This window comes from Primulina huaijiensis, chromosome 2, assembly GCF_012295235.1.
Source record: "Primulina huaijiensis isolate GDHJ02 chromosome 2, ASM1229523v2, whole genome shotgun sequence".
NCBI classification, from domain to species: Eukaryota; Viridiplantae; Streptophyta; class Magnoliopsida; order Lamiales; family Gesneriaceae; genus Primulina; species Primulina huaijiensis.
The window spans coordinates 16,483,391-16,503,295 of NC_133307.1; positions in this window are offsets into that span (position 1 = coordinate 16,483,391).

The window sequence follows — 19,905 nt, forward strand, 5'->3', positions numbered from 1 at the left end:
TCTAGACAAAAACATATTTTGCAAGATCAAAATATGTAAATCAGCAAAAGAAATATGGGAAAAGCTGATTCAGCTATGTGGAAGAAATGAGAAAAAAAAGGAAAATAAGCTGTCTGTTGCTATTTAGAAGTTTGGAAAATAAGCTGTCTGTTGCTGAAGAGTCAATGAATGATTTTGATGAAAGAGTCAGCAGCATAGTGAATGAACTGAATGCACTTGGAAGAGTGCACTCAAATAAAGAGATTGCTCTGAAAGTTATGTGTGGCCTTCCCAAGGAGTGAGATGTTAAAACCATGGCCATGAGAGAATCTAAGGAATTGAACAAGGTCGAATTACATGATCTATTTGCAGATATAAAAGCCTACGAGTTTGAGATGAAAACAAGAGAAGGTGAGCCAACTGTTCCACCAGTTACAACTGCTCTAAGCGACCATCAGTTTCAACTGAAAAGTCAACAGAGTAGTTAAGCTATGATGCAATATCATTGTTTGTAAGAAAATTTGAAAAGTTCATGAGGAAGAATCAAGGCTCCTTTCAAAGGAACTATCATAGGAATGAACCCAAGAAGGAACCTAATGCGTGCTTCACTGTGGAAAGACCGACCATTTTATTGCTGACTGTCCAAAGCTCAAAAAGGACAATAGGAGATCAGTTGAGAAGTGTAAAAATCCCTTCGAGCACAGAAGAAGGTTAAGGGATGAGAAGAAATCATCCAAGAAGAAGCATGAAGATCTAGTAGCAGAAGAAAAAATTCAAAGTGGGCTGACTCAGACAGTGAAGCATCCGAAACTGAGAGCTCAAGCAGCTCAAATGATGAAGAGGAAGTGAAATGCCTCATGGCTGATGATGCTGAACTGGAGTCCAGTAGTGATTATGTATTTGATTTTAGCTCAACTGATTTTCCACGAGAAGAGTTTATTTCAACACTGCAGGACATGGTAAATGAGTACCGCAAACTAGCTATCTCCTTTGAGGAAGCCGAAGCAAAGCAAAATGATCCTTTAACTGACACAGCTGATAGCCTTAAATAAGTTGAGAGCTTAAATGTCACAGAGGAGATTGCTAAGCTGAAATCTAAAAAAAATGAAAGTGATTTATTGATTCAGTAGCTAAGAGATGAAAACTCTTAACTGACTGAAGTAATTCAGGTTTGGAACAAGTCGTCAGTTACACTGACTGAAATTCAAGGGTTGCAAAAACCATTTGGAGATAAGGTTGGTCTGGGATTTGATAGCCTCAACCAGTGATACAATGCCAAAACTGAATACAAGCAAAGAGAAACACATTCACTTTGTTAAATCAGTCATGGTACATGAGAATCCTGAGTCCAAGAATTCGGTAGAAAAACCAATTGAAAAATCATTTGAAAATATGAACAAGGAAAAAAGACATGGAATTGGGTACACTCCCAAAAGTTCAGCTGAATCGAACAACTGGTCACCCAAGAATTCCAGTTATACGAAACAAAATTCAGCCAGAGGCTGTTATTACAATTATTAAAATAGCAAGCATGTTCAAAAGCGATATCGGATGAACAATAAGGATAAAAGAGCACAAACAAATGTTATATAATCCTCACCGCACTCACACGTCACACACAAATCAGGAAAGATTATTTGGAACACAGAAACTGGTAGATCAGTTCGACTGATCCAAATCTGGGTTCCCAAAGAACTAATCTGTTCTGGAACCAAATAAATTTGGGTACCAAATTTGTTGTAGAGTCCAAAATCAGTACACGTAAAACCCATGCATTTTTTTTATTGTTAAATTATTTAATCAAGTTTAAAATGATTTTTGTGATGCATAATTTGTGAAATTTGCATTATTTTAAATTATTTATGTTTATGTGATGCACGTTAAAATGTTTTCTTGAGTTTCATGTTTCAGGCGATTATTCGATGCGGGATCGAGGAAAAGAGACCAGCGACGATTTCTGGCAATTTTAAAATGTGGTATTTTACTTTAAGTTAGGATTGGGGTATTTTAAATGATTTATTAAGTTTTTAGCATTTTAAAAGCCTAAATTATTTATTTAGTGATTTTAGAATTTTAAAACTTTTAAAGTTAGCATTTGTGTGTTTTATTTTATTAATTAGGGGATTTTGTAAAGTAGGGAGGATTAACTTTTTAATTAACACTTTTATTTTTAGTTAAGCATTTTATCACCCTTAATTAAATCTAAACACACACAAACGTTAGACACACACACACTTACATGGTTTACACCCACACACAATTTCATTGCACTTTCCTTTCATTAGTTTAAAAGAAAAGTTAGGGTTCTTGGAGTTCTAGCAGCCGCCCTATCCTCTGCATTTTTCCAGCATATTTTCGTCCACTTTTCTTTAAGGAATCGTGTCACGATCGTTCCGGATCAACCTCGCATCTTTTCTGCTTCAGTATCGTCGGTTCGGTAATTTTAAATATCAAAAGGCATGTATATTCTTTCATTCTTAGATCGATCTTGTCATATTATATGTTTTGTTGTTTATTATGTGTGAAAATTCATGTATGTTGTGCAAAGTTTGAGTAAAAATAAGTTGGATCGGTTTTGAAATGATTTTTGGATCTAAAACTCGAAATTTGCTGTCATTTTAAATACTGCAATTTTTCGGTTGATTTTCTTGAAAAACTTTCAACATATAAAATGTATTTGACAGTAAATTCAAAATATTTAGATAAAAAATGAGTGAGTTATGATCGTTTTTGTGAGACTGCTCAAACTGCATTTTCCTGAAAAATGCGTTCTTGATGTGTTCTTAAAGTTTTATTGTTGCAGGCTTCGTTGGGGATTGACGGGTGTTCACTGCTGCATTTAAGTATGTTGAGTATGATGTTGGGATGGTTTTTGGTGTGTCGGTTTGCATCGATAGGCACTTGTTTGCGTTAGAAGTCGTAGAATGCGTTTTGGTGTCAAATATCGTGTTCACGGATTGGGTTGCGTTGTTTGTGATGGGTAGATGTTTTGGGGCGTTTGTTTGAGTTTGAATAAGTGCCATAGCATCCTAGGATGGGTCTCGAGGTGTTGGTTCACGATCCGTATAATCGAGTTAGGAGGAATAAGCCATAAGTGTAGTGTTTCTCCGTCGGTTTACGTTTCCAGCACCTACACGGACCTGTACCCGGACCCTTGCACGGGGTCCGCGCCCTTTTTCCTACTAAATGTGAATTTCCAGCACCTACCCAGACCCTTACATATGTCCGTGTACCACTTTTTAAAAAAAAAATTTTTTTTTTAGGGATTCTTTTTGGGTTTTATATCATGATTTAGTACGATGATTAAACGAGGTCAAGTCCCGAGAGATTTAGAACGTCATAAGGATAATTGTCATTTTTGGGTGTGAGCATGACTAATACGTCTAAGTTATGAAGATAAGCGTTTGAACTCATGTTAGTATGTGCAGCAGTGGTCCCAAGTGATATCCAACGAATCCCTCAACGCTACGTAAGTATGTTCGACGTGCAAAAGAAAATATGTTTATGTTTTTGAGGTATGCTAAATGTCTTGTGACCAAATTATGAACGGGTTTGGAATTCGGTGAACGTGGCCGAGGACCTCTCCTCCCCGGTAAAACATGATTGGGTTTAGATCAGGTTGGAACGCGGTAAAGCATGACCAGGGACCAATCTACCCAGTAAAGCATGAACGGAGATCTCATGTATGTGGTAGTGGATTTTCCCTGCCAGCCCAGTACTGTGGTTTAGTCTGATCAGGCACATTTATATATGGGTCACTTGCTTTGAAACATTTCTCTACGTAAAATGATGTTATGTATGCTCAAGTATGTTTAAGAAAAGTTTCATGATGATGGCACGTCTACGCTTATGCTACTACGTTCATGTTTCAAGTATGTTTATAATATTACGTTCAAGTTTGAAGTATGTAAGCACTACCTTAAAGATGCATGTGGTTTTATCATGTAGTATTTGCTATCTCCAGTTTATATATGTTGAGTCTTTAGACTCACTAGACTTGATCTTTGCAGGTGAGGATGACTTTGAGAAGACGATGGATGGGGACCAATGAACCCATGTATTTAAGAAATTATGCAATGTTTCAAATACTCTGATTTCACGTTATTGTTTACGATGTTTAAACAAGTATTTTTCTTTAGCAAACTTTATTTGTGATCTCTTTTATCGAAAATATTTTGGATGAACAGTTTATTGATGATCGCAATTTGAGAGTTTATTTTGCAATTAAATTTTTTTTAATTTTTCCGCAAATTTTAAGTTGTTCAAAAGTACGGTACTTTATAGTTTGTGTCAAAGCGGTGTTTTTGTAAAGGGTTATGATTACTGCCAGTTGCGAGAAGCTCACGAGTCACACCTCAAGTCTGTAAGTTTTAAGGTTTTAAATTATTTCATGTAGTAAGCATCAAGTGTTGATTTCAGCATGTGCATATTTAAAATCAAATTACGTGCATCTTATGTTATGATATTATGTTCATGCATGTTGGGTTTACGTGTTGGGTAAATGTTGGAACAGTATGCCTTCCAGACGAAGGATTGTGCGTGAGACGGGCGATGAGAATAGAGAAGCTCAGGATTGGGAGAGGGTCACTCTTCCTCCTCCACCCCCAGATATGCAGGCTCTGATGCTTGCATGGATGACTCAGTTCTTCGCACAGTTTGCGGGGAACCAAGCTGCAGTGGACACAGGGGCGAGGCCTAGGCCAGAGGCAGTTTATGAGAGGTTCAAGAGGATGGACTTAAAGGAGTTCTCGGGGACTAGTGACCCGATGATAGAGGAAGGATGCATTAAGTCCATCGAGGTGATATTTGTGTTTATGGAGCTGGAGGATGCAGACAGGGTCAGGTGTGCCAGATATCTACTGACAGGGGACGCCAGACTGTGGTGGGAGAGTGCATCAGTGTCAGTGAACTTGCGATCACTGACTTGGGATGGGTTTTAGGAGGTTTTCTACTCCAAGTACTTCACTGAGGAAGTACGCTCCCGCCTGACCAGGGAGTTCATGACGTTGCGTCAGGGAGACAGCAGCGTAGCTGAGTTTGTGAGGAAGTTCAAGAGAGGGTATCACTTTGTACCCATGATTGAGAATGATGCCCGGGAGAAGCTGAGGCATTTTATGGATGGGTTGCGGCCGATCTTGCGCTGTGATGTTCGAGTTGCTGATCCGACTACTTATGCAGTTGTCGTATCGAGATCTTTGGCGGCAGAGCAGGACCAGAGGGACATTGAGGTTGATAGGCAGGGCAAGAGGCCCTATCAGGTACCTCAACAGCAGCAACAACAGCGACCCCAGTTTAAGAGGCCTTTCTAGGGGCAGCAGGGGAAGAGGCCATTTGCCGAATGGCAATGGTCCTATTCCTCAACAGAAGGCTCCTCAGAGACTCGGCGAGTACCCAGTGTGCCCGAAGTGCAACCGCCAGCATCCTAGACAATGTCTATTTGGATCGGGCAAATGCTTCAAGTGCGGAGCCAGCGATCATATGTTGAAGGACTGCCCACAGTGGAGGCAGCCGTTCGCCATGCAGGCAGAGGAGGCGAACCCAGACACGACCCTGCTGACTGGTTACTAATTTAATTCAGCACCTCATTATTCTTGCTATGCATGTTTTGAATTTTATTTGGGATTAGTAGTGTGCTAGTTAATTTTTTGGTGACTTGGGATATAAATTTCTACTATGCTTGAGGTTAAAATTATAATTTTTGGGATATAAGTTTTGTGTGTTGTGCCAACATCTCTCAGGAAATATTTTCATAAAGACAGTAGCCACGAAGGCCCTGATAGATTCAGGGGCCACACACTCTTTTATTTTGGAGACGTTTGCTAATCATTTGGACGTCAAGTCTATTGGACTCGACGTGAGCTATTCAGTGACAGTCCCATCAGGGGAAGAGTTGTTAGATACTAGCGTGGTCAGAGATATCGATCTTGAACTACAGGGCCACCTAGTGTACGCCGATTTGATTGTGTTGCCGATGCCAGAATTTGATATCATCTTGGGAATGGACTAGCTGACGAAGAACAGAGTTCTTATTGGCTTTCAGAAAAGGTCAGTGTTGGTAAGATCGTTAGGCATGGAGCAGTTTCTCTTTGAGCCGGATAGATGGAGAAGTTTTCCTCGCATGATCTCATGCATGCAGGCATGGAGACTTATTCACAAAGGTTGTCATGATTTTTTGGCCAGCATTGTTTCGGCGCCTGACGTACCAACTCCATCGATATATGATGTACCAGTAGTCATAGATTTTCCTGACGTCTTTCCGGATGACGTCACAGGTCTTCCACAAGAGAGAGAGGTGGAGTTTTCGATTGACCTTGTGCCAGGCACCGTGCCAAGCTCTAAGGCACCATACCGGTTAGCTCCAGCTGAGATGTTAGAACTCAAACAGCAGATTCAGGAGCTTCTAGACAAAGAATTCATCCGCCCTAGTTTCTCACCATGGGGCGCACCAGTGCTGTTCATAAAGAAGTAATATGGGAGTATGAGACTGTGCATCGATTACCGAGAACTAAACAAGGTAACGATCAAGAATAAATACCCACTTCCAAGTATCGAGGACTTGTTTGATAAGTTACAGGGAGCTACATTGTTCTCTAAGATAGATCTTCGATCAGGGTATCATCAGCTGAAGGTCAAGGATGCAGATGTTCATAAGACAGCCTTCAGAACAAGATATGGGCATTACGAGTTCTTAGTGATGCCATTTGGACTGACGAATGCTCCAACGATATTTATGGACCTCATGAACAGAGTATTTCAGCCCTACTTAGATCAGTTCGTCATAGTGTTCATTGACGACATTCACATATACTAGATGAGCCATGAAGAGCACCGTCAGCATTTGGGTACAGTTTTGCAGAACTTGCAAAGTCGCAAGTTGTTTGCAAAATTTAGTAAGTGTGAATTTTGGTTGGAGAAGGTAGCATTTTTGGGTCATATAATATCTAGTAGTGGTATCGAGGTGGATCCAGCTAAGGTAGCAGCAGTTAAGGAATGGGTTGAACAGAAGAATGCTTCAGAGATCCGTAGTTTCCTAGGCCTAGCACGCTACTACAGGAAATTTATTCAGGGATTTTCTTCGATAGCGGTGCCACTCACTTCATTGACCAAAAAGAACGCTAAATTCGTATGGAGTGATGAATGTCAGAAGAGCTTTGATACTTTGAAGCAAGCTCTTATTTCAGCGCCAGTGTTAGCCATGCCAGCAGGCAAGGCAATTTTGTACTATACACCGATACTTCTAAGCTTGGTTTAGGCGCAATTTTGATGCAGCATGGTCGGGTCATGGCTTATGTGTAGAGCCCAAAATCAGTACACGTATAACCCATGTATTTATTTAATTGTTAAATCATTTATTTAATTTTGAAATTATTTTAGTAATGCATGAGTTATGAAATGACATTATTTTAAAGTATTCATGTCTAGGTGATGCACGTTAAAATATTTCAGAGGTTTCATGTTTCAGGCGATTATTCGATGCGAGATCGAGGAAAGAGGCCGGTGACGATTTTGGAAATTTTTAAATGTGGTGTTTTATTTTAAGTCAAGGATGAGGCATTTTAAATGAGTTACTAAGTTTTAGTGTTTTAAAAGCCTAATTTATTTATTATGTGATTTTAAGATTTTTAAAACCTTTAAAGATTTAGTGCTTGTATTCTTTATTTTAGTTAGGGGATTTTTATTTAAAGATTAGTATAGGTTAGCATTTTAATTAATTGTTAATAGAGTTAATATTTTAAGTAGCAAGGTAATTGGCTAATTAATCCAATCTTTATTCCCCTAATTTAACAAAACTCACGCATACACCTATTTTCACACACACACACACACTCACGTACAAACACACACACACAATTCCCTCACACTCTATTTTCAGATTTTTTAATATTTTTGAGAGAGAAAACTAGTGTTCTTGGTGTCTAGTGCAGCCGCCCCATTCCCTCAGCAATTCCAACAAATTTTCGTGTGCTTTAGTGCAAGAAAATCGAGCCACCATCGTCCCGGATCAAGCCTCACACTCGTTCCGCTTCGGTATTGTCGGTTCGGTAAAATTTTCATATCAAAGGCACGTATATCCTTTCGTTTATGCATCGATCTCGTCATATTATGCGTTGTGTTATTATTTATGCGTAAAAATACATGTGTGATGTGTAGAAGTTGGAGCAATGACGTTTGGATCAATTTTGAAACGGTTTTTGGATCACAAATCTTGTTTTTACTGTCTTTTCAAATACTACGATTTGTCGGTCATGATTTCGAGAAAACTTTCAACATAAAAAATGTAGAACTTTTTGATACTTCGATTTGATATAAAATTTGAAATATTTGGATAAACATTGAGTGAGTTATGACCGTTTTTGTTATACTACTCAAACTGCGTTTTCTGAAAATTATGTTATTGATGTATTCTTGAAGTTTATTTGTTGCAAGCTTCGTTGGGAACGTTGGGTGACTGCTGCTGCGTTTAAGTATTGTCAGTATGATGTGAGGTTGATGTTTGGTGTTTCGTCTCGGGTCCATAAGCACTTGGTTGCATTAGAAGTCGTTGGAAGTATTTTGGTGTCAAAATTCATGTTGATGGGTTATGTTGCGTAGTTGTTGTGCGTAGTTGTTTTGGGGACATATGTTTGAGTTGAATCCTTGTCATAGCATCCTAAGTTGAGTCTCGTTGCATCGGTTCTAGTCGTTTGTGCGTGACTTTTAAAATTGCATCAAAATGTGTTATTTTGGGTTGGTTGTGCGCAGGATTAGCGCCGCAGCGCCCGTTCTGCGCAAGCCTGGCGCCGCGGCGCTGCCTTTGTGGCGCCGCGGCGCTAGGCCTGCGGCATTCGCGCGAGTGCCTAGCGCCTAGGCGTTCGTCCATATTTTTTAAAACACTATTTTAGGCTCATGTCTTCTATGTTTTGGGAAATGTTCAAACATCATTTTAGGATTTGTTTCGGGGGTTGATGTCATGGCTTAGCACAATGATTAAACGAGGTCAAGTCCTGAGCAATTTAGAACATCATTAGAAAATTGTCATTTTGGGTGGTGAGCACGATTATTATGTCTAATTATGGAAATTAAGGGCTTGAAATCTTGTTAGTATGTGCAGCAGTGACCCCGAACGAGATCCAACGAATCCCTCAACGATAAGTAAGTATGTTTGACGTGCAAAGAAAGTACTTTTAAGTTTGGAGGTATGCTAAATGTCTTGTGAACAAATTATGTATGGGATTGGAAAGCGGTAAAGCATGACCAGGGACCAATCCACCCCGTTAAATCATGAACGGGTTTAGATCAGGATTGGAAAGCGTTAAAGCATGAACGGGGACCAATCCACCTGTTAAAGCATGAACAGAGATCTCATGTATGTGGCAGTGGATCTTCCCTGTCATCCCAGTACTGTGGTTTAGTCTGATCAGGCGATTTATGTTATGGGTCACTTGCTTTGAAACATGCCTCTACGCAAAATGATGAAGTTATGTATGTACAAGTATGCAAGCATGTTTATGAAAAGTTTTCACGTTATGGCACGTCTAAGTTATGTATGTATGTTCAAGTTTAATTGCAAGTTCAAGTTTCACGTATGTATGCTCTATTTTGAAGTTGCATGTGGTTTTATTACGTAACACTCGTTACTTCCAGTTTATACGTGTTTAGTCTTTAGACTCACTAGACTTGATCGATGCAGGTGAGGATGATTTTGATGAGACTAGGGGTGGGGACCAAGGAGCTGGCTTGGACTGAGCGAGAGGCTAAACCCATAGACCGCCATGTTTTAAGTTTTATGAAATGATCAAAATACTCTGATTTATTTTACTGGTTATGAGATTTTAATCAGATACTTTTGGAAAACATTATTTTTATATCTTTTGTTGCAACCACTTTTGAGACGTACAGTTTATTTTATCGAATGTTGAAGGTTCACGAGCTACTTAAGAAAATTTTTAATTTTTCCGCAAATTTTAAATAGTTAAAAGTACTGTACGTTACATTATGCCTCCAGACAGTTGAAGGTTGAAAGGATCGGTTAATAAGTGAAATGTGTTTCGAAGGGGGGTTGAATAAACACTCACAGATTATGTTCGGTTTTCGAAGGTTGAGTTCAGTTTAATGACAAACTGTAACTTAATATCTCGTAAGTCAATGACAATCAGTTTAACTGAGAAAACAGTTACGGAAGTAAACTGAATGAAAGATAGAATAACTAAAATAAAAGGTAACTGAAGTAAAAAGCACGCGATTTGTTTCTGGATGTTCGGAGAATGGAATAACTCCTACGTCTGCAGAGCCATAATGTTTGAACCACAAGCGCCGCAGCGCTAGAACTACCGAACCACAAGCACCTAGGCTCTACATAACTCGCGCCGCGGCACTACTTCGGGATTCTACGGGCGCCTAGGCACTGAACCACAAGCACTGCAGAGCTGTCACCTGCGAAGGAAGACAAATGGGCTTCAGTTTACGGGCCTGAACGATGCATAAAATAAGAATAGGGTTTCAAAGAGGAGGCGGCCGTTTTGGGAGAGAATAAATGCGAGAGAATACGAGAGCACACGTTGGAGACGAATTGGAACATGAGTATTGATCGCAACGACGAAGAACGACGGATTTTGGGGCATAGACGCCACTTTTGATTTGCTATCTAATCCTTCGCCCTTTAATTTCTTGTGTTGAGATGTCGAAATCTTCAAACATGCTTTGTTTTTTGTTTAGATTTCATTATGAACTAACGTTTCCATTCTAGAGGATGATGTTGCTTTGTTGAAACGATAATTTTGACTCAGTTGTTTATATGAGTGAATTCTTTTTGGTTTAATTCTGTTTACGATTTTTATTCGATCATAATTTACTGGCCATAAATTGTTTGTAATCTTATTAATCCTACAACTCGAGAGAGGGACAAGAATTATGGATCATTAAGGACACATCGTTAAATGTTTATATTGTTCGGAAGGCGTACAAGGTTAGCGAGGCTTAGGTCAAATCATCGTTTGCATATATCATCTGAACTTAGATTCTTATTAAGAATATTTGAATCGAAGTTTGAATTATACACTTTATTCTTCACTTGGGAAATGACGAATAAAATAACTATGTGTTCTTGACTATTAAATGACTGGAATTCACGAATATAAAGGCAACCGGGAATAGTTATCGTGATAACTAAGTGAAATCACTCTTCTAGATATTTTCTCTTATTGATATTTCTCAATTCGTGGATTCGATTAATATTTATTTGCAATAAATTCATTTTCAGTAAACCAAACCAGTCTTTTGATTCTTCTAGATAAAGTCGCGAATATTTTAATTACAAGCACTGATATATTTTTATATATACACTCTTCATGGGAATGATTGAAATGTCCACTACTCGTTTTCATTAAAAAGTATTAGATTTTTTTAAAAAAAACCTCCCTACCATTCGGCTGAACCATATAAAATAGATAAAAATATTTTTGACATCATTTTAAAATAAAACAACCAACTGATGTTAGAAAATCAAAGGGGAAGTCAAAACATAAAATCATCAAATGTTTTACCAAACTTAAAAAACATTAATTTGAGAAGTATTGCCCATACTAACACCTCTCAAAAACATGTCAAAAATTAAATAAAAAGTCGTAAAATCTTTTAACGTAAATCATAAACGTAAATCATAAGTGCGGAAAAATAGAAGCGCTGGTCCTCGGGTCATGTGCACCGTCAGTCCAGCAAAGTCAACCTTCAAGACCTCCAACATCATTATTATCCAACTCACCTGCATCAATCACACCTAGTGAGTCTAAAGACTTAACACACCATAATCTTGATAACAACATAATACATATACGGATCACAGACAACAGTGAAAAATATTATACTTAAAATAAAATTTCATGAAGATGCATAAACTTTAACATACCTATTTTCATAAACATTTGTATATCATCATCAACATGTCCATACTCATATTATCATCAAAATATTCATATACATATTATCATCAACATATACGTATTATCTTTTTCCTTTTGTTGAATTCAGATCGTTAATTGTGACTTTCGTGTTCGTCTACGTGTTGGGCGATGGATCCATCTACATGTAACCACAGTACTGGGCGGCGAGAACATCAGCGACACTCTCACCCGTCAACTGAGCCTTGACCTTACGTATTAACATATCATATCATGTCCATGGAAATACGATCTTCGGGCTCCCACTGAGACCTTTTCCCTCACGATATCTCCAACATATCATCGTATTAGTCACAATTACTTCACTTTCTTCAACGTTTCGTATTCTCATCACTTTATAAAAATTAAACAGGCATATAACGTTTTTCTTTTAAACCAAGCATGCAACATATCTTTTAACGTTACCATTTCATCGTAAAATTTCATAAACATTTAAAATACACATTTTAACATATAAAACAGCATTCAGGACACTGCCATGACGTTTACTAATTTTCGGATGTAAAATTACTGTTTTGCCCCTGGACGTAAAATTTCGCGTGTTTGTTATTTTCTTAATTCCGTTGACTCTAACATGTCCTCAATAATTATTTAAGCTTAAATTAATTTTCTCATTATTTTATTTAGCTTAAATACTAGATTTTTCAATTAATCCTTAATTATTCGTATTTAATGTGTTTTCATTCCGAATTAATTCAAACTTTAATATAAAATTTCCAAATTAAAAACTTAGACTTTTTATATTATTTTAACCCTCGTGAACCACGACTCGACCCTCGTGAGCCGTGTTTCGAATTAATTTCCAAGAAGAAAACCCTAGTTCGAACACCTAGCCTACCCCCCGAGCCAACTTGAATTTTTATCAAACCATGTCCGAACCATCCTGAGCCAACCTCAAGACAACGCCCCTATGGACCCTATTGGACCCTTAGGACTTGACCCTAGCCCAAAAACCGAGCCACCACACCAGCTGCATGAAGTGGCCGAGACTCCTCATGTGAGTGGACTCCAAGTTTGTGCACCTAGTGTAACGTACCGTACTTTTCACTACTTGTAATTTGTGGAAAAATTAAAAAAAATTTTAAACTAGTCGTGAACCTTCAAAATTCGATAAAATAAACTGTATGTCTCAAAAGTGGTTGCAACAAAAGATCTAAAAATAAAGTTTGCCAAAAGTATCTGATTAAAATCTCGTAACCGGTAAAATAAATCAGAATATTTTGATCATTTCATAAAACTTAAAACATTGCGGTCCTCGGGTTTAGCCTCCCGCTCAGTCCAAGCCAGCTCCTTGGTCTCCACCCCTAGTCTCCTCAAAATCATCCTCACCTGCATCGATCAAGTCTAGTGAGTCTAAAGACTCAACACGTATAAACTAGAAGTATCGAGTAGTACGTAATAAAACCACATGCAACTTCAAAATAGAGCATACATACGTGAAACTTGAACTTGTAATTAAACTAGAACATACATACATAACATAGAAGTGCCATAACGTGAAAACTTTTCATAAACATGCTTGCATACTTGTATATTCATAACTTCATCATTTTGAGTAGAGGCATGTTTCAAAGCAAGTGACCCAGAACATAAATCACCTGATCAAACTAAACCACAATACTGGGCTGACAGGGAAAAATCCACTGCCACATACGTGAGATCCCCGTTCAAGCTTTAACGGGCGGATTGGTCCCCGTTCATGATTTAACACTTTCCAATCCTGATCCAAACCCGTTCATGCTTTAACCGGGTGGGTTGGTCCCTGGTCATGCTTTACCGCTTTCCAACGCCATACATAATTAGGTCACAAGACATTTAGCATACCTCAAAACTTAAAAGTATTTTCTTTGCATATCGAACATACTTACTTGGTGCTGAGAGATTCGTTGGATCTCGCTTGGGGCCACTGCTGCACATACTAACAAGATTTCAAGTACTTAATTTCCATACTTAGACATAATAATTGTGCTCATCACCCAAAATGACAATTTTCTTATGACGTTCTAAATCGCTCGGGACTTGACCTCTTTTAATCATTGTACTAAACCATGACGTCAAATCCCGAAACAAATCCTAAAATGATGTGTGAACATTTCCCAAAACATAGAAGACATGAGCCTAAAATAGTGGTTTAAAAGTCATGTTCAAGTGCCTAGGCGCTGGGCTTACTGCGCTGCCTAGAGCCTAGGCGCTAGGCTTCTAGCGCTGCGGCGCCAGAGGGCCGCAAGTCTAGCGCTGCGGGGCCACAAAGGCAGCGCCTCGGCGCTAGTCTTGCGCAGGTCGGGCGCTGCGGCGCTCCATAGTGAGCACTGCGGCGCTAATCCTGCATAATAACAACCAAAATAACCCATTTTTGATGCAATTTGAAAAGTAATGCTCCAACGACTCAAACAGATGTAACGAGACACATCTTATGACTCTGATGCAGTGATTTGAACCTCACCCAATGCCCAAAAGCAGGGATACACCACGAACAACGCAACACAACCCGTGAATGTGACACGTTGACAACAAACGATTCCTACGACTTCTAATGCAATCAACGACTATCGACATGAAACGAAGCATCAAAACTCATCTCAAACTCATACTTCATATACCTAAACACAGCAGCGGTCACCCGACGGTTTCCAACGAAGCCTGCAACAATAAACTTCAAGAACACATCAATAGCATAATTTTCAGAAAACGTAGTTTGAGCAGTTCAACAAAAATCACAATAACTCGCTTAATTTTTATCCAAATATTTCGAGTTTTATATCAAATCAAAAGTATCAAAAAATTCTACGTTTCATATGTTCAAAGTTTTCCCAAATTCTCAACCAAAAAATCGCATTTTTCAGAAAGAACAGAAAAATTGAGTTTTAGATCTAAAAATTTCTTCAAAACCGATCCAACCAATTTCTGCTCAAACTACTACATAACATGCACATGATTTCATACAAAACACATTAAAATTAATACTATGACAAGATCGACGCAGGAAAAACAGAATATACATGCCTTTTGATGATTAAAAATACCGATACGATGACACCGACGCGGGAAAAGATGCGAGGTTGATCCGCGACGACCGTGACACAATTTTCTTGCGGCGAAATTGACAAAATCTCGCTGGAAATAATCAGAGGAAGGGAACGGCTGCTAGAACTCTTAGAACCCTAGGTTTGCTCTACTTTTAAAATAATAAAAATCTGAAACGATATACATGTGTGTGTGTTGTGTGTTAAAATGTGTATGTGTGTGTGTGTCGGTGTGTGCGTGAGTTTGGGCAGTGGGGAGGGGATTAGAGATGTTAATTAGGAAAATAAATTGCTTAATTAGTAATTAACAACTAATTAAAATGCTAATCCACCTCTAACTTTAACAAAATCCCTTAATTTAAAATAAAGTGCACAAGTAATAAATCCTTAAAAGTTTTAAACTCATAAATCCACTAAATAAATAAATTAGGCTTTAAAATGATAAAGCATAATAAATTAATTAAAATGACCCATCCTTAACTTAAAATAAACTATTACATTAAAAGTTGCCAAAATCGTCACCGGTCTCTTTTCCTCGAACCCGCATCGAATAATCGCCTGAAACATGAAACTCGAAAAACATTTTAACGTGCATCACCCAAACGTAAATAATTTAAAATAATACATTTAAATAAATCATGCATGGTTAATACTCAACTCAAATTTAAATAAATGATTAAATAATTAAGTAAATGCATGGGTTATACGTGTACTGAATTTGGGCTCTACAGTTCCTCCCCCACTTATATAAATTTCGTCCTCGAAATTAAATCTTACCAAACAACTCTGGATAGCGATTCCTCATATCTGCCTCGGTCTCCCAAGTGGCCTCCTCCACTGATTGATTTAGCCACCGGAATTTGACCAGCTTGGTCACCTTGTTCCGAAGTCTCCGCTCCTGTCTGTCTAGGATATGGATAGGTCTTTCCTCATAAGACCAGTCTGGAGTCAGCTGCAACGGCTCAGAGCTCAGAGCATGAGAAGGATTATCTAGGTACTTGCTCAGCATCGAGACATGGAACACATTGTGTACACCAGCCAGATTCGACGGTAATGCTACACGATAAGCTAGTGTCCCAACTCTGTCAAGCATCTCAAACGGCCCAATAAACCTCGGACTGAGCTTGCCTATTTTCTCAAATCTCATAACACCCTTCATAGGTGCTATCTTTACAAAAATGTGATCGCCTACGGCAAACTCGAGATCTCTCCTTCTCTTGTCAGCATAGCTCTTTTGGCGACTCTGAGCGGTCTTCATCCTGTCTCGAATCTTGACCACCACATCTGCAGTCTGCTGAACAATCTCTGGACCAAGTTCTGCTCTTTCACCGACTTCATCCCAATGAATCGGCGATCTGCACTTCCTTCCATACAATGCCTCGTAGGGAGCCATACCTATAGAAGATTGGAAGCTGTTGTTGTAGGTAAACTCAACTAGATGTAGCTTAAATTCCCAAGTCCCATGGAAATCTATTATACAAGCTCGACATAGATCCTCCAAGATCTGAATCACTCGCTCAGACTGGCCATCTGTCTGTGGGTGAAAAGCTGTACTGAATAGCCACTTCGTCCCCATGGCTGCATGTAGGCTCTTCCAGAAGGACGATGTGAAACTCGGGTCCCTGTCGGACACGATGGAAATTGGGATCCCATGCAATCGAACGATCTCCCTGATATAAAGCTCCGCATACTGCGTCATGGAAAAAGTCGACTTCACTGGCAATAAATGTGCTGCCTTAGTAAGTCGATCCACTATGACCCAAATGGCATTAAAGCCTCTGCCTTACTTTGGTAAACCAACGACGAAGTCCATGGTAATATTCTCCCATTTCCACTCAGGGATAGGGAGTGGCTTAAGCATTCCTGCGGGCCTCTGACGTTCCGCCTTCACCTGTTGGCAAGTGAGACATTCTGATATGCAACGACGAACGTCTCTCTTCATGCATGGCCACCAATACAGAACCTGCAAATCCTTATACATCTTGGTACCTCCTGGATTAATAGAATACGGAGATGCATGTGCCTCTGACAAGATATCTTCTCTGATCGAATCAATACTAGGCACCCACATTCTACCTCTTTACCTCACAATACCATCAGACACTATGTAGAGTACACTGCCCTTGGCTTCATCCTTCAGTCTCCATTTCAGCAACTGCTCATCTGAAGGCTGTCCCCTACGGATTCAGTCTAGCAAATCGGATTTGACTGTCAGATTAGATAGTATGGGAGCTCTGCCCTTGGGATAAACCTCTAACCCAAACCTCTGAATCTCAGACTAAAGAGGTCTCTGTACTGATAACTGTTCTATGACTGCAACTTTTCGGCTCAAGGCATCTGCCACAACATTAGCTTTCCCTGGATGATAGCTAATTTCGCAATCATATTCTTTTACCAATTCTAACCATCGTCTCTGTCTCATATTCAGCTCCTTCTGCGTGAAGAAATACTTGAGACTCTTGTGATCAGTGAATATCTGGCATTTCTCGCCATACAAGTAGTGTCTCAAAATCTTCAACGTGAAGACGACGGCGGCTAACTCAAGATCAAGAGTCGGGTAGTTTTTCTCATGAACCTTCAACTGTCTGAAGGCATAAGTTATCACCCGACCATGCTACATCAAAACTGTGCCTAATCCGAGCTTAGACGCATCGGTGTATAACACGAAGTTTCCTTGCCCTGATGGCATGGCTAACATCGGCGCTGAAATAAGAGCTTGCTTGAAAGTATCAAAGCTCTTCTGACATTTATCACTCCACACGAATTTTGCATTCTTCTTTGATAGTGAAGTGAGCGGAACTGCTATCGACAAAAACTCCTGAATAAACTTACGGTAGTAACTGGCTAAACCTAGGAAACTGCGGATCTCTGATGCATTCTTTGGCTCAACCCATTCCTTAACAGCTGCCACCTTTGTTGGATCTACATCAATACCACCGCTAGAAACTATATGCCCCAAAAACGCTACCTTTTCCAACAAGAATTCACACTTACTGAACTTCGCAAATAACTTGCGACTCTGCAGGGTCTGTAAAACCACTCTCAAGTGCTGACTATGCTCCTTCTGGTTCTTCGAGTAAATAAGAATATCGTCAATGAACACTATGACGAATCGATCGACGTAAGGCTGAAATACTCGGTTCATGAGGTCCATGAAAATCGCTGGAGCATTCGTCAGTCCAAAGGGCATCACTAAGAACTCGTAATGCCCATACGTGGTCCTGAAATCTGTCTTGTGAACATCTGCATCTTTCACCTTCAGCTGGTGATACCCTGATCGAAGATCTATTTTTGAGAACACTGTAGCTCCCTGCAGTTGAACAAACAAATCCTCGATTCTAGGTAGCAGGTACTCGTTCTTGATCGTTACCTTATTCAGTTCTCGGTAATCGATGCATAGTCTCATGCTCCCGTCTTTCTTCTTCACAAAGAGAACTAGTGCGCCACATGGTGAGCAACTAAGGAGGATGAATTCCTTGTCCAAAAGCTCCTGAATATGCTGTTTGAGTTCTAGCATCTCAGCTGGAGCTAATCGGTACGGTGCCTTAGAGATTGGCACACTGCCTGGCATAAGATCAATTGCAAACTCCACTTCTCGCTCTGGTGGAAGACCTGTAACATCGTTTGGAAAGACGTCTGGGAAGTCTCTGACTACCGGCACATCTGATATAGATGGAGTGGGCGCATCAGGTGTCGAAATGATGCTGGCCAAGAAAGCATGACACCCCTTGGAAATCAGTCTCAGTGCCTGCATACGGGAGATCATGCGAGGCAAACTTCTCCATCTATCTAGCTCAAAGAGAAACTGCTCCATACCCAAAGGTCTTACTAACACTGACCTTTTCTGGAAATCGATGAGAACTCTGTTCTTCGTCAGCCAGTCCATTCCCAAGATAATGTCAAATTCTGGCATCGGCAATACTATCAGGTCGGCATACACTAGGTGGCTCTGTAGTTCTAGATCAATATCCCTGACCACACTAGTAGCTAATAGTTCTTCTCTTGATGGGACTGTCACTGAATAGTTCACGTCGAGGTCGATGGACTTAATTTCCAAATGATTAGCAAATGTCTCCGAGATAAACGAGTGAGTGGCCCCCGAATCTATCAGAGCCTTCGTGGCTAATCCTTTAATGAAAATATTTCCTGAGAAACGTTAGCACGACACAAAAGTTATGTCCCAAAAGTTCTAATATTATCATTATGCAATGAAAGACACCAAATAACAACTAAAACTCTACTCGTCCCAATTCAAATGCCAATACGCAAAGTGAAAATTTAATACTGCTGAATTAAACAGATTACCTGTCAACAATGTCGAGTCTGGGTTCGCCTCCTGGGCATGCATGGCGAACACTCTGCCCTGAGTTGGCTGCCTCCACTATGGGCACTCTTTCAACATGTGGTCTCTAGCTCTACATTTCAAACACTTGCCTGACCCATATAAACATTGCCCCGGGTGCGCGGTTGCACTTCAGGCACACCGGGTGTTCACCCGACCTATGTGGCGCCTTCTGCTATGGCATAGGACCCTTGCTTGTTGTCACTTTGATTGTTGCACTCCCAAGAGCAGGTTATCCACAAGTAGTAGAATTCGGTGAGTCCGATATCGTATCCACAGGGAAGCTAAGGTAATTAAAAGTTCACTACAATGTCTTTTGTTTTGTTTTTGTTTTTGTTTCTTTTTAATTTTAATTGTTTGAATCTTTAATGGGTAATTTTTAATTGTTCAAATTTTAATTTAAGTAGTTGAGATTAAAGGATCCACTCTTGGTATTTTAATAAAGTTAACATTAACGAACAATATTGAAATCCACTTAATAAAATGGTTCTAATATATTACATAATCATATTTATATTATGTTAGAAATTATTATCTTATAAGTATATAATATATACCAAAACTTATAAATGTGGTCAAGTATTTATTGTGTTATATATATTTGTAAACACTAAATCAAGGTTCC